We start from the raw sequence: 13,035 nt of genomic DNA, 5'->3' as shown, positions 1-13,035 counted from the left end.
GGTCTCCCAACTCTTTGGCAGCTGTCACACCTTCTAACATACTGCTTTGCATCTTTAAAGAGAGAAGGCCAATAATATCCTAGAGAAAGGATTTTATAGGCTGTCCTCTTGTCAGCAAAGTGCCCGCCGCATGGTTCATCATGACATGCCTTAAGGATGTCAGGCATTTCATCTTCCCGAACACACCTTCTGATTATACAATCTGGCCCTGTTTTGAACAATTCATTAGAAATCCAAGAATAATGTGAACTCTCCTGAATGATTTTCCTTTTCTCATTAGGAAATAAGTGTAGAGGTAGCTTCCCTGTAACTAGATAATTAGCCATATCTGCATACCAAGGAGTCTTGGTAGTTACTGCAAACAAGTATTCATCTGTAAACTTATCTTCTACTGGAGAATCCTCATTAGTGTTTTGGATTCTAGACAAGAAATCAACTACTGTGTTTTGTTTTCCAGGTCTATCTAACACATTAATGTTGAATTCTTGTAAAAGTAAAAGCCATCTTGTAACTCTGCCATTAGTAACAGGTTTTTTCATTAAATATCTTATGGCAGAGTGATCAGTATGGACAAAGGTTTCATAGCCGGTTATGTAGTGTCTAAACTTATTGATCGCATGTACCACAGCTAAGAACTCTTTTTCTGTAATAGTATAATTTAACTCAGTGGGAGTCAAATTTTTACTGGTGTAATAAATGGCATAAGGGATCAAATCCTTTTGTCCCAAAACAGTTCCTAGAGCTGTATCTGAAGCATCAGTAGAAATGTGGAAAGGGAGTTTCCAATTTGGCCCCCTTAAGATGGGTGCTTCAGATATTCTAGTCTTTAAAGCTTCAAAGGCAGATTGACACTCAGGATCCCATTTGAACTCACAGTCTTTGGTAAGCAATTTGAAAAGAGGAGATGCTATCTTAGTAAAGTTTTCAATAAATCTTCTGTAATATCCAGTAAACCCAAGAAAACTTCTAACATCTTTCTGGCAATTTGGAACAGGTAACTTAGAGATGACTTCAACTTTGGATCTATCAACCTTAATCCCATCTCCTGAAATATGATGTCCTAAAACAATCCCTTCAGTAAACATCATAAAACACTTTTCATGACTTAAAGAAAGATTTGTTTCCTTACATCTTATCATTACTTTTTCCAAATTTTCCAAAGCTTCTTCAAATGTATTACCATAAACTGTGAAATCGTCCATGTAGACCTCTACACAATCATGAATTAGATCTGAAAAGATTCCTAGTACAGCCCTTTGAAATGTAGCGGGTGCATTGCACAATCCAAAAGGGAGTACTCGGTAGGCACAAGTTCCCCAAGGACAAGTAAATGTGGTTTTGTCTTGATCTTCAGGTGCTACCTGAATTTGATTATACCCACTAAAACCATCCAGGAATGAGAAATACTTTTTACCTGCTAAAGTATCTAGTACGTGATCAATAAAAGGTAGAGGGAAATGATCCTTTAAGGTTGCCTTGTTCAATTCTCGATAATCAATGCAAACTCTCCATTTACCATTCTTTTTGGGCACTATAACCAAGGGAGAAACCCATTGGCTATCTGAAATTGGGTAAATGAAGTTTACCTTGAGCAATTTCTGGAGTTCTTCTTTCACGATTTCCCTAAGGTTTGGATTCATCCTTCTTTGTGGTTGCCTAATAGTTCTGCTGTTTTCTTCAATATAGATGTGATGAATACAAGTCTTAGGATCGATTCCTTTCATGTCAGTGTATTCCCATGCAAATGCAGTGGAATGTTTTTGCAAAAGTTTGGTTAATTCTTCTTGTTGTGGTCTTTCCAAGTTTCTGTTAATGTTCAATGTTTTTCCTGGAAGGATTTCAACTGTAGAACTACCAAACTCTTCCATTGAGAAGAGAGACATCTGTCTAGAGGAGAGATATTTAATGTTCGCATCTAACTGAAACTGTGTAGAGTCATATTCTAAAGGTATTTCAAAATTTTCTAATGTATTTAGAATTTGACTATCTTCCCTGATCTCAGAGATAGTTAGAACAGGTTGAATAGTATCCTCATCATCAACCCACTCATCTTCTCCTATTTCTGTTATTGCCTTTGCTGGAGGATACAAGTTGAATTTCCTGGTGGAATTACCATCTGATATATACATGTCCCCAGACCTACAACTGATAAAAGCATCAGCTATTGCTAGCCAAGGTCTTCCTAAGATAAGAGGATGTCCTCCTAGATTGTTCTTGGGAGTTAGAATCATAAAATCAACTGGATATTCCCAAGAGTCTAGGGAGACTGGAATGTCTTCCAATACACCATCAGGTTTAATGATTGATCTATCTGCAAGTTGCAGTAAAGTAGGTGTAAAGAGAAGGTTAGGAAGCTTTAACTGATCCATGGTCTGTCTACTCATGATGTTGATAGCGGCTCCTAAGTCAATCAAAGTATTTGGGATTTCAACCCCATTAATATGAGTCTTGACAATAGGGCTACCGGGATCCACATATTTTTGCATGGTAATCTTACCCATCATAATGTCTGCAATTTTTCCAACTAGATGTATCCTTTTGGTATCTCTGGTTCTCTTTCATGTTTTCTTCAAACTCAACTCCTTTATTGTCTTTGCTAGAATGGGAATTTCCTTAATGGCTTGTAACAAGGGGATCTTGATACAGACATTCTTCAATTCATCTAGAAAACTATAGTCAGGCACCCATATTTGCTTTTCCACTCCTTTGTCAATTTGTAATCTTTCAGGAAAAGGAGGTGTAGCTAAAGGTGTAGGTTGCTCAACTATGGGAGTTGTAGAGGTTGATTCTTTTTCTTTTTCTTTTTGGATATTTTGGTTTTGAAGTGATACTTCAGAACCCTTATTGACTTTGAGAGATTCTTCCTCAGAAATGCTTGGTTGTTGAACACTTGTAGAAGGTTGATCTAGGATTCTACCTGATCTGAGTTGTACTTCATTGAGAGGAACAAACATATAGGTAGGGAATGGTTGACCTTTCATCATGTAAGCATTTTGAGGGTTCCTATTATTTGGATTTGGTAATGGCTGAGAGGGAAGTTGATTTGATTTCTGCTGGGATTGAAGCGAGAGTTGAGAATTTTGATTTTGTGGAGGAGGTTGTTGTTGTTGAGGGTATGGCAATGATAGTTGTTGACCTTGATTTGGAAGTTGTGGAGCCTGCTGATTCTGAAATGATGGAGGATATTGATAGAATTGAGCAAGTCTCCCATAAGGATTTTGCATGCTTTGCATCCATGCTTGAAAAGCATTTTGAGGTTGAGGCCAAGGTTGTTGCCAAGGATTCCAATTTGGTTGGGATTGAGAATTCATAGAGTTGTTAAACCCTTGATTCTGTTGCCCTTGCCAAGGTCTCCTTGCAATAAAACAGAGAGATTCAAGTGTATTTGGATCCTCTTGAAAGACTGCTTTGAGGCCAGGTATTGAAGGACAATCCTTAGTCTCATGAGTTTCTGAGCAAATTACACATGTTTCTACAACGTGTGCGTCGAAGGGACATTCCCTTAAAGCATGTTTCTTTCTACATTTCGGGCAAAAAATGGCCAAAGCCTCAGCTTCTGCTTTCTGTTTATTGTGAATCTTAAGGGTATCTAGTTGTTCACTAAGACTCCCTAAGATGTCAGTTTTGAATTCATCAAGCATATTGCCGATTTCAGCCCTACTTACTGATCCTGTTGCAGATTTATTTTCTCTAAGGAGAGAAGGATCTCTAGGCCCTTTTTGAGTTTTTGATTTGCCCCTTGAGAGATGGATACAGAGTTCTGCTATATCATTGAGTGAAAGTTGAGAAATATCCCCTTTCCCCATCATGTTTAAGATATCTATCCATTCATCCCTAATGGCTTTTAATAAGAGGGCTTTTCAGGTCTCTTCATCCAAGCTACTCATTTTTGCTCTTTTCAAGTTATATTGAAATCTTTCAAGTAAATCTTCTAAGCTCTCATCTTCTCTTTGTATCATTTTAAATACCTCGTCTTTGTGATTAGTAGGCATACAATAGTCCAAATACCTATCCAAAAATGTCTGTTTCATTTCATCCCAAGACCTAATGGATTGAGTGAGTAACCCCATGAACCATTTCAGGGCTTGATCTTTCAGTGTTGAAGGGAACAATTTGAGTTTCTGAGAGTCATCCAGGTAGTCATAAGTTCGACACACCACTTCAAACTCAAATAAAATGTTTCAGGGTCCTCAGTTCTTAACCCATGGAAATTTGGGAGGACAGATGGTGATATGTTTTTCATAGTGGCTCGGGAATCCTCATTAACAATGGGAAACCCAAATGAATTATCCCCATCTCTATTTCCTCCTCCAAGGGGACTTCTACCTCCTCCATTATTGTTGTTGTTTCTTCCTCCTCCTCTACCTCTACCTCTACCTCTACCACCTCCTTCTTCCTCTACCATGATGGTTCTCCTAGGGATTTCAAAATCTTCTGGTTCCTCTACAAAAGGTGAATGAGAAGAAATTTCTCCTTCTTCTTCAGATGATTCCACTTCCTCAATTACAATTGGTCTTTCTGTAGGAAAAAGAGAAGAGTCTCTTCCTGGTTCAAATTCAATAGAAGGTGTGGGAGAGTCAACTCTTGGCTCTTGAATTCCAGGAATTCTAGGACTAGGAGTGTCGGTTGGAGATAAGGGAGGTGTCTCTTGTCTATCCCTTGAAGTAGACGGACTTGTAAAAATTGAACTTCGAGCTCTAGCTAAAAACCTTCCCCTAGAATCTCTAGCTCTATGCATGTCATTTTTATTTTTTTTTTATTATTTTTCATCAAGTCAAGTTAATAGTTCCTTTTCTGGTCTTCCAGGTCACTCTAGGTGCAAGAAGAGAGCATACTCAAGAAACTACTAAATCAATAACTTTCTCTTTTCTGATCCTCCAGATCACTTTAAAGTGCAAGAGGAGAGCATACTTTGATAGGTTATCAACTTCTTTCCTTGAAATTTTTATGTTTTTTTTTCTCTAAGAATATGGCTACTTAATTTCACTTCCCCGGCAACGGCGCCAAAATGTTTAGTCAATTTAGTGTTTTCTAAATTGCTATCATAAATTGTCAACCAGGAGCTTGTAAGCCGATGAAGTGAAGGTGTACTATATGTACTTAAGCAACCTATTAGATCTTTTTGTCGTTTGGGGGTGTTGTTTGTGGTCAGTTTAACTTCCTAAGATGGAGTGATGATTTTATAAACAGATGAGTGATAGTGTGTGTAAGGTGATTTCTGAATGAGTGAGTGTGTGTTGCTGGTGGTTTCTAACTACCTTCTAAACTTTGCAAAGAAAGAGCTTGAAATAAATAACTTGAAATGAACTGAAAGCAAAGAACCACTTTCTAATGGCACTAGTCACTACTCATGTTGCTGCAAATAAAAAGATAAGAAAATCACTTTAAAAACCAATGATAATGTTCATCTCTTCCTAACTCTCTGCTTCCAACATATGGTACTATGTAAAACATGATTAGGAAGTAGTTAGAGATAAGTCTAAAAAGTGATAAAGCTCTAAATGACAAATTATAACACCATTGTGCCTTTCTCCAGCGTTCTGCTTCCAACATACATTGTTATGTGTAACAAGTGAAGAAAGAGTTAGTGATATAAGCCAAAAGCTACTCAAAGCAAGCTGTAATTTATTAGTATTCTGATCTCTTACAGATGAACAACTTATGATAAGGAGACCATCAATGTGTTAGCATACAGCTTGAGAAACTAAACTAGAAATTAAGCTAGAAAAACAAAGTAAAGGCAGCAACTATGAATATGACAACTGAAAATACCATCAGAGATAAAGCAAATACACAAAGACAAACAATCCCGGGTTAAAACCTGCAGAAAACAATACTGATCAGTTTAAAATAAATGCTGGAAATGAAATGACATGAAATCAAATGGTACACTATTATACATGATGAAAGAAATAAAAATTGCTGAAGGCAGGAAAATGAAATCAAACACTATGTACACATGCTGTCATAGATGGGGGCCCTCCATCCACACAACCAGCTAAAAGATCAGCTACGAAAAGGTGAACAGAAACAGTCTTCTTTTTATAAAACCAGCATGTCAAAATACAGTGAAAAAGTGCTGTAGAAACAGCCTTCTAAAACAGATTTTTGATAAAAAAATCAGCGCAGCAATTACAATATTCAAAAGCTAATCTATAAGCGTTGGCACACACTTTATTTATAAGCACAGAGGCAAACTACCCTCTGCGTGAACTAAGCAACTACAGCCTAACTTATTAACTACGCAGCAACACGCAGTCTTAACTAATTAACTTGTGCAGCAACACGCAGGCAACTCCGTGCACTTTTGAGGGAAACGGTCATCATGGGAAGTAAATCTATGTTTGGATCCTGTCTTTTGCTGTCCTCGTGGCGTGGAGGAAGTGCCAGCTATGGTTCCGTGTCCCAGCTGCTCACGGCTCCCATGCCACCGTTTAGAATTTGACCGTTTGACCGAGGGAACACCTGCGTTGACCAAGGGCATACGTGACTGGTTTGGCTCAACCAATAGCATACGATCCATGTGTACATCCATCCCAACATGCCCATGTGGCTCGTTCCTTGAGAAGACGCGTGGAGCATATCAAACAACAAAAAGGCTGCGGAATTGCTGAACAGCTGCGGAATTGTTGTATATGTTCCAAAATTCTAATCAAACAGTCAAACATTAGCATAGTTAACAAACCATGATAAAAAGACATGTAATGCAATAATTTGAACAAGTTAATGGAGGAAAAGATAGAAAAAGGAAGAAGTGAATGGGAAAAGGCTGTTGGGAAGATGGCTAAGTAAGTGCAAGGTTGAGGCTCAACAATAGGGATCTATGCATCGTGATGCATCTCATAGCAAAAAGAAGTACATGAACATACTAAATATACCTCACATCCCAGGGCCATCTAAAGAAAAGGATTTCAAACAACTGAGGTTGTTCATACCATCAATCTCGCGACGTAGAATCTCCTGGAATGACTGCTCACATGTTGAATGTTGACACCTGCAGTCCACTTTGAAAAATGGCCAAAAAATAGAATGATCAAATGAGAATCTGATTGCACCATCAGATTCATGGCGTCGAATAGTGCAAAATCGACTGTCAAATTTCTAAATTCTGAGAAGATGAAAATCTGGGGCTTAAGGAATCTTTTAGATTCCCCCTAAATTCCTCAAAGATTCCCTACTCTGGGTCATCTAAAATATGCTACTCAGATTAGGAAACGGACTGCGCCATAAAGTTCATGTCGTTGAGAGGTGTAAAATCGACATAAAATTTGTCCAATTTGGACACTGCAAAAATTCTGCCCTCCTGAGAATTTCGCTTAATCATGGTTCTACATGCCTCTTCTCTAGGCTCATGGTTCCACCTGCAATAAATTAATTAAAAAATTTATGTCTCAATTTCTGTGCTCCATCTTCGGCCCCGCACATTGAGAAATACAGGTTTATATAATGTTTTCTTGGGTAGATAATACAATGAGAAGGCCATTGGCCTAGTGGTTAAGTCAACATATTACGTGAGAAGGTCGGGGGATCAAATCCCAACCCCTCCAAAATTATGTACCTTTTGATTTGGAAACCTATATTTTTTTGTTTTGGGGGTCGGGTCCGCTTTTGTCGGCCTGCCCCTTAACCTCTACGGAAAATGGTATTAAACGTAATGTGGTGGTTGCATTAAATTAATTGACAGAGGTTATGGTTTATGGTTTGCGTTAAATGGTTGGTACATGGGCCGCCTGGTGGGGATCGGTGTAGGTTTTAACCCTGTACAGAAATTACCTGCATACGAATTCTTAAACATAGAAAATAAATAATGCGAGAGCATAACACATAAAACACATATATAGAGAGATTTTCCCCTGGATCCCAAAACCAGGACTACTAGCTTGTTTTTCATCATGTTCCTTTCAATGTTACAATAAATATTTATACATGCCAAAGAATCCAATACCATGGACTGAAAACCATCGCGTCCAAAACCATGTGTGAAAAATCATGCACAAAACCATAGGTAGGTCCGCCCAACCTAATATAGGGTCCAAAAACAAAATTTTCTGGGGACTACCGTGGACCCCATAGAGTGGGGTTACTTGCACCTCTCAAACCCCTTGTGACCCTCCCCCACTATGCAATTGGCCCAAAAAAAGGGGGGCTTCACCCCCCTTCTAACCCCGTAGTTAACTACGTCGGCTAGTCGTGGAAAGAATATAACACAACTCAACAACCATCCCACGTGGGCCAGGCGGGTCAATCCCCGTAAACCTCGCATTTAATATTGCATATGCATTGTGTGTTCGAGTGTGGGCCAGGTCCATCGGAGGTGGCCCACCCACCCCATATTTAACATTGGTTATTATGTGTGGTTGGGGTGTGGGAGGGTTCGGCGGGGTAATGGTCGCCGACCCAATTTAAAATTAAATTTTGATTCGATGGTTAGTTGCGGGTCAAAAGGGCTCATGGCCCGTCAACCCAAAATTTATTTAAAAAAAAATTGGGTCCCAACATTTTAATATATTTATTTTTTATTTTTAAAATACAACCACATTTTTTGAATTTTTTCTAATATAGGGGATATTAGACAAATTAATGATCCAAAAAATTCGCCCACTTTCGGGAGCTAGGTTTCATGCCCCGGGGTCAGTCAAATTGTAGGACACTTAAACTTGGCCCACATCCCAACTTTGATTAACGAACTGTTCACACTGTTACGATCAAGATGACAAGATATACACTCTAGTCCTGGTTCAAAAGCATTCTGATCACTTTGATTTCTAAGCTTCCATAAGCCCTCTTTGTCCTGTGTGTGTCTCTATGTGTCTTTGGAGCCACTTGAGTCTATATTTATCATTTCTCATTTACAGATATGGGTTGGACTTTTGTGGAGAGGCTTGGTACCTTATGTTCTCTGACATCTAATACAGGAGCAGTTGCAGCTATATTTCATGAATACTTGTTGAGTGAGTCTATGGTGTTTTTTTTCTTTCATATCATATCCTAATTGATGAAATCATCTCCCTTTTCATGCTTTATCTTCTTCCTATGGTTTTCCTTGCAGTTATATAGACAGAATTCTTAGATTTAAGCTCTGTTTATATGGAAATCATGCTTGTGTTTCTTTTCATCTAAGACTAATGAATTCATGCTTTTCCATGCTCATTATGTTCTGTCAAACTCTCAAACCTATACTACATTTACAACACTTTAATTTCACCATAACACACTGATATCTAGCTCCTTTTTATATTTGTCACTGCATACTTGAAGCCTTAACCTAATTACCTCCTCTAATCCCTAGTCCAACAAACTGAAAACCCTAAATTCACAAATACTCAAACAAACTTGTATATCTAGGCTAAAACCTATTTCTTTTTAGTTATTCATTGACAAATCTTTAGAGAAATCCCTCTCTAGTTCAATAGGGCTAGCTACTGAGTTGAAAGTGGTTCGAGGTTACCTCTTTCGATCTCCTCCTCAACCTAGGAAATTGTATGGGATAACAGTTCATACAACACGACCGCATATATTTAAAGTGATATGATTTATTATCAAACAAAATGTTTTGTGGGAGCCTGCAATTATTGGCGGCCCTTTATATACCTCTGCCAACATATCCTCTCCGATATTTATTTACACTCCAATGAATCTATCAATCCTTGCCTCGGTCGATTCAATGATTAATCCATGTATATGGTATGGAATACATTATAATGTGGAACATTGTGTGGTAACCATATATTATATATGGTTCATATTTAATATTATGTGGGATTCGAATAATTTTATGGCCTCCATAAAGATTTAATATGGGATATTATAATATATGAAGAAGATTACCTGGATGGAGGTATAAGGATGAGGAGATAAGAATGATGACAGACATGGTTTATAAAATGGTGGGATTTTTTATATGGTAGATTCATTAAGTGGATATTTTTGGTTTAGCCCAGACATTATATATGTGTAATGCTCTTCCAAGAGAGAACATACAAGTGATAAATTAGTAGTGTGAGGCTTGGAATTTCGAAGAATTGTCAGAGATTTGTAAAGAGAGTTTAGTCTAAGGGCGTATGCTCTAGCAAATTTATAATTTTTGTGAGGGTTGAAGACATCTCTGCAGCATAATTTGGATCATATTTTTATGTTTTTCTTGGAATGTTATTGCAAATCTGACAATTGATTCTTATGCAACAAGAGGGATTTTTTTGCAGAGAAGGGTAGCAAGACAATGAAACATTGGAGGCTCTTTGTAGGAATTATGGGAGGTTTTTTTGAGAGTCTAAATTTGCGTTGGGTTTGTGAGGTCGAGAAAAACACAGCAAGATGATTCAACTTTCATGTTTATGTAAAACCAATGTACTTTACCCCTCCCCCAACTAATGACCTGACCTAGAGATGTAGTATTTTAGATAATTGAACTATGTTATGAACTTTCTAGTGTCATATTCACTTGTCTATTTTGTTGTTGCTCTTTATTTGATGCAATTTCCTTTCAAATTTCCTTTGTCATTTAAATTGATCTTTGTTAAACAGTGATTTTAAATACATGCAAACACTTTTAAAAAACTAACAAAGCAAGTATCAATTTAATAATCGGGATTCATATCAATTTGACATCTTGATCTTTAAAAAATGTAAGAAAACTAGTCTTAAATTCAGCTTTTGACTTTGGTTGATTCTCTGTAAGGTTCATGAAAAATGTTACAGCACATTTTCTTAAATTTGTAGTGAAATGTGGCATTTTTGTTTCTTCATCATTAACATCATCTGCAGCCCAAACATTTTCACAGAAAAAACCAACTTTTTTTTTTTTTGGATTTTTGTTGCCCTCAGAGAGGGGTATGTGGTAAAGACCCATATTACTTTACTGGGGTAGCGACAATCAAGGTAGTTACCTATTACTCAATTGATCGTTTTGGTCAAGTTCATATTCAAATCATGTATTCTTATTTTCTTTGTTAGAAATTATATATTATGGAGCAATGGAACACATAAAATATTGCAGAAATATAAACACAGAAAAAGCATAAATCAAGAGAGACACAGATATACGCGGTTCACCCAGTTTGGGCTACGTCCACCCTGAACAGCCAGTCCTTCCTTTCTATTATCCAGCAAAATGAAGAGACGCAACCTACAGTAGATCCGCTGTAATATCCTCTGTTTTCTCTCACAGTCTCAACTCTCTATTTCCCACTCACTGAAATATCACACAGCCTCAAATACAATGCCCTCATACAAAGAGAGGGGTTGCCTTTTAGGGCAAAAAACCCTAAACTAAACATAAGTTCTACCGTCAGATCATCTGCCTAATGAACGGCCCATATTGACTAGAAGTTACTATACTTTTACAAGGCAATTTTACAGCTGTTTTTAGCTGCAGCGAATATTTTATGGGCGGCGTTGCCGCCCCCATTTCGAACTGGGGTCCTATGTGGCGATACCTTTGAATATAGAATATAATCAGGCTCCACACCCAACATTCTTCTTTTTCGTTGATATCTTTTGATAGTGATTTATCGATCTGACATACCTTATCTATATATATTGTGAACCGACTTCCTTGGGGTCATGACTCTTCATCGATCAATTATGTACTTTGAGATTCCTTAATGCATACTAACTCCATCAAGGGGGACATGATTGTGATATTTTGGAGTTGGAGAAGTACTTTTCCTACTTCATTTTTATTGTTGTTTGATTGATTTTGGTCATGATTTTCAATCTCTTGATGGTTTCTTTGTTCATTTTCTTTACACTAGACTGCAAGTATTTTTGAATAGTTTCGTGTGTAATGGAATTATCAAAAACTGGGACTTTCTATTGCTATAGTTGGAGTTCTTCTTATTGCTTGAACAAAGTCATCAGTTTCCATAGCATCTACTTGTTCTCTCAAGGTTGTAAGTAGGCAATCATTCTCTATCAGTGTGGGCAGTGCTACACCTCTCAATTCTACTGAGGAGTCTCATGCATCTTTACTCTCATGCTCCTAATTTCTCATTATTGTCCTCTGCTATTATTTCTCTCTAATTTTCTCTCATCATTTTTGTCTTTTGTTCCTTGTACTTTTTGTATGCCAATCAATTATTTATATTGTCAGTCACTATTTGGTCGGTTACTTTCTTGTTATTTCTTCCTAGTAGTTAGCTTTCTTCCTTCCATCTTTTTCGATTACATGTACTTTTCCAACTTATTATCTTTCTTTTACCTTTTCTTCTGTAATTCTCACAATTCGTTACCCCCCCACCATGCTGACCCAAATTAGTGTCAATTCGTGGAGTGGTATCCGTGGGGCATGATTATTTGTTTAAGAAATAATCCCATGTTTCCTTTGTATCTTTACAATGGGAATCAAGATATTTTCGACCATTTATTTTTTCTTCTCTCCAATCGGTATTGGCTAGTATCCCTAATAATGTTTGGTACTCAACAATATGTACTGCACCTTTTTCTAGAGGAAACATTTGTAAAAGTGTAGGGATTATGCAAAAGAAACCATCATGCACGTCATCATAAACTTTGTTCTTAATACGTTCAATTGTGGTTCAGTCTTCTACAACTTATACTTCATAGTAATATTCTAGGATCAAATCAAGCCACTCATGTAAATTTGTTCATCCTCCATTAGATATCTTCAATATAAATTGGGCATCAATTTCGTTTTGACCTCTTTTCATGGGTGACGCAGTCGAACAATTTCTTGATTTTTACTAGGTCACCTTATATAAATCATTCACATGCTTCGGTAAATAAGTTGGCTCTAGCTTTCATGATTGATAATTGATTCTTTTGTGCATATTTCTTTAAATAATTATTTTTCTTTGTCTCCCACCATGATTTTATCTCTTCTAATGAAAACATTTATGCCTGCATAAGATGTGACTTGATTTTTGACTACCGATAATGAAACCAATGTTGTAATCAGGTGAAAAACATGTATTGTTACGAGTAGACAAACATCTAGTAATTACACGACAATTGTAGACAGTGATACAAGAGACACATTAATGAAGAATTGATAGAAGCACACACACACACACACAT

This window comes from Pinus tabuliformis, chromosome 2_2 (genome assembly GCF_031772625.1).
Source record: "Pinus tabuliformis cultivar Carrire ecotype Pingquan chromosome 2_2, CPIR1, whole genome shotgun sequence".
In the NCBI taxonomy this organism is placed as follows: Eukaryota; Viridiplantae; Streptophyta; class Pinopsida; order Pinales; family Pinaceae; genus Pinus; species Pinus tabuliformis.
This window is presented reverse-complemented; position numbering follows the sequence as displayed.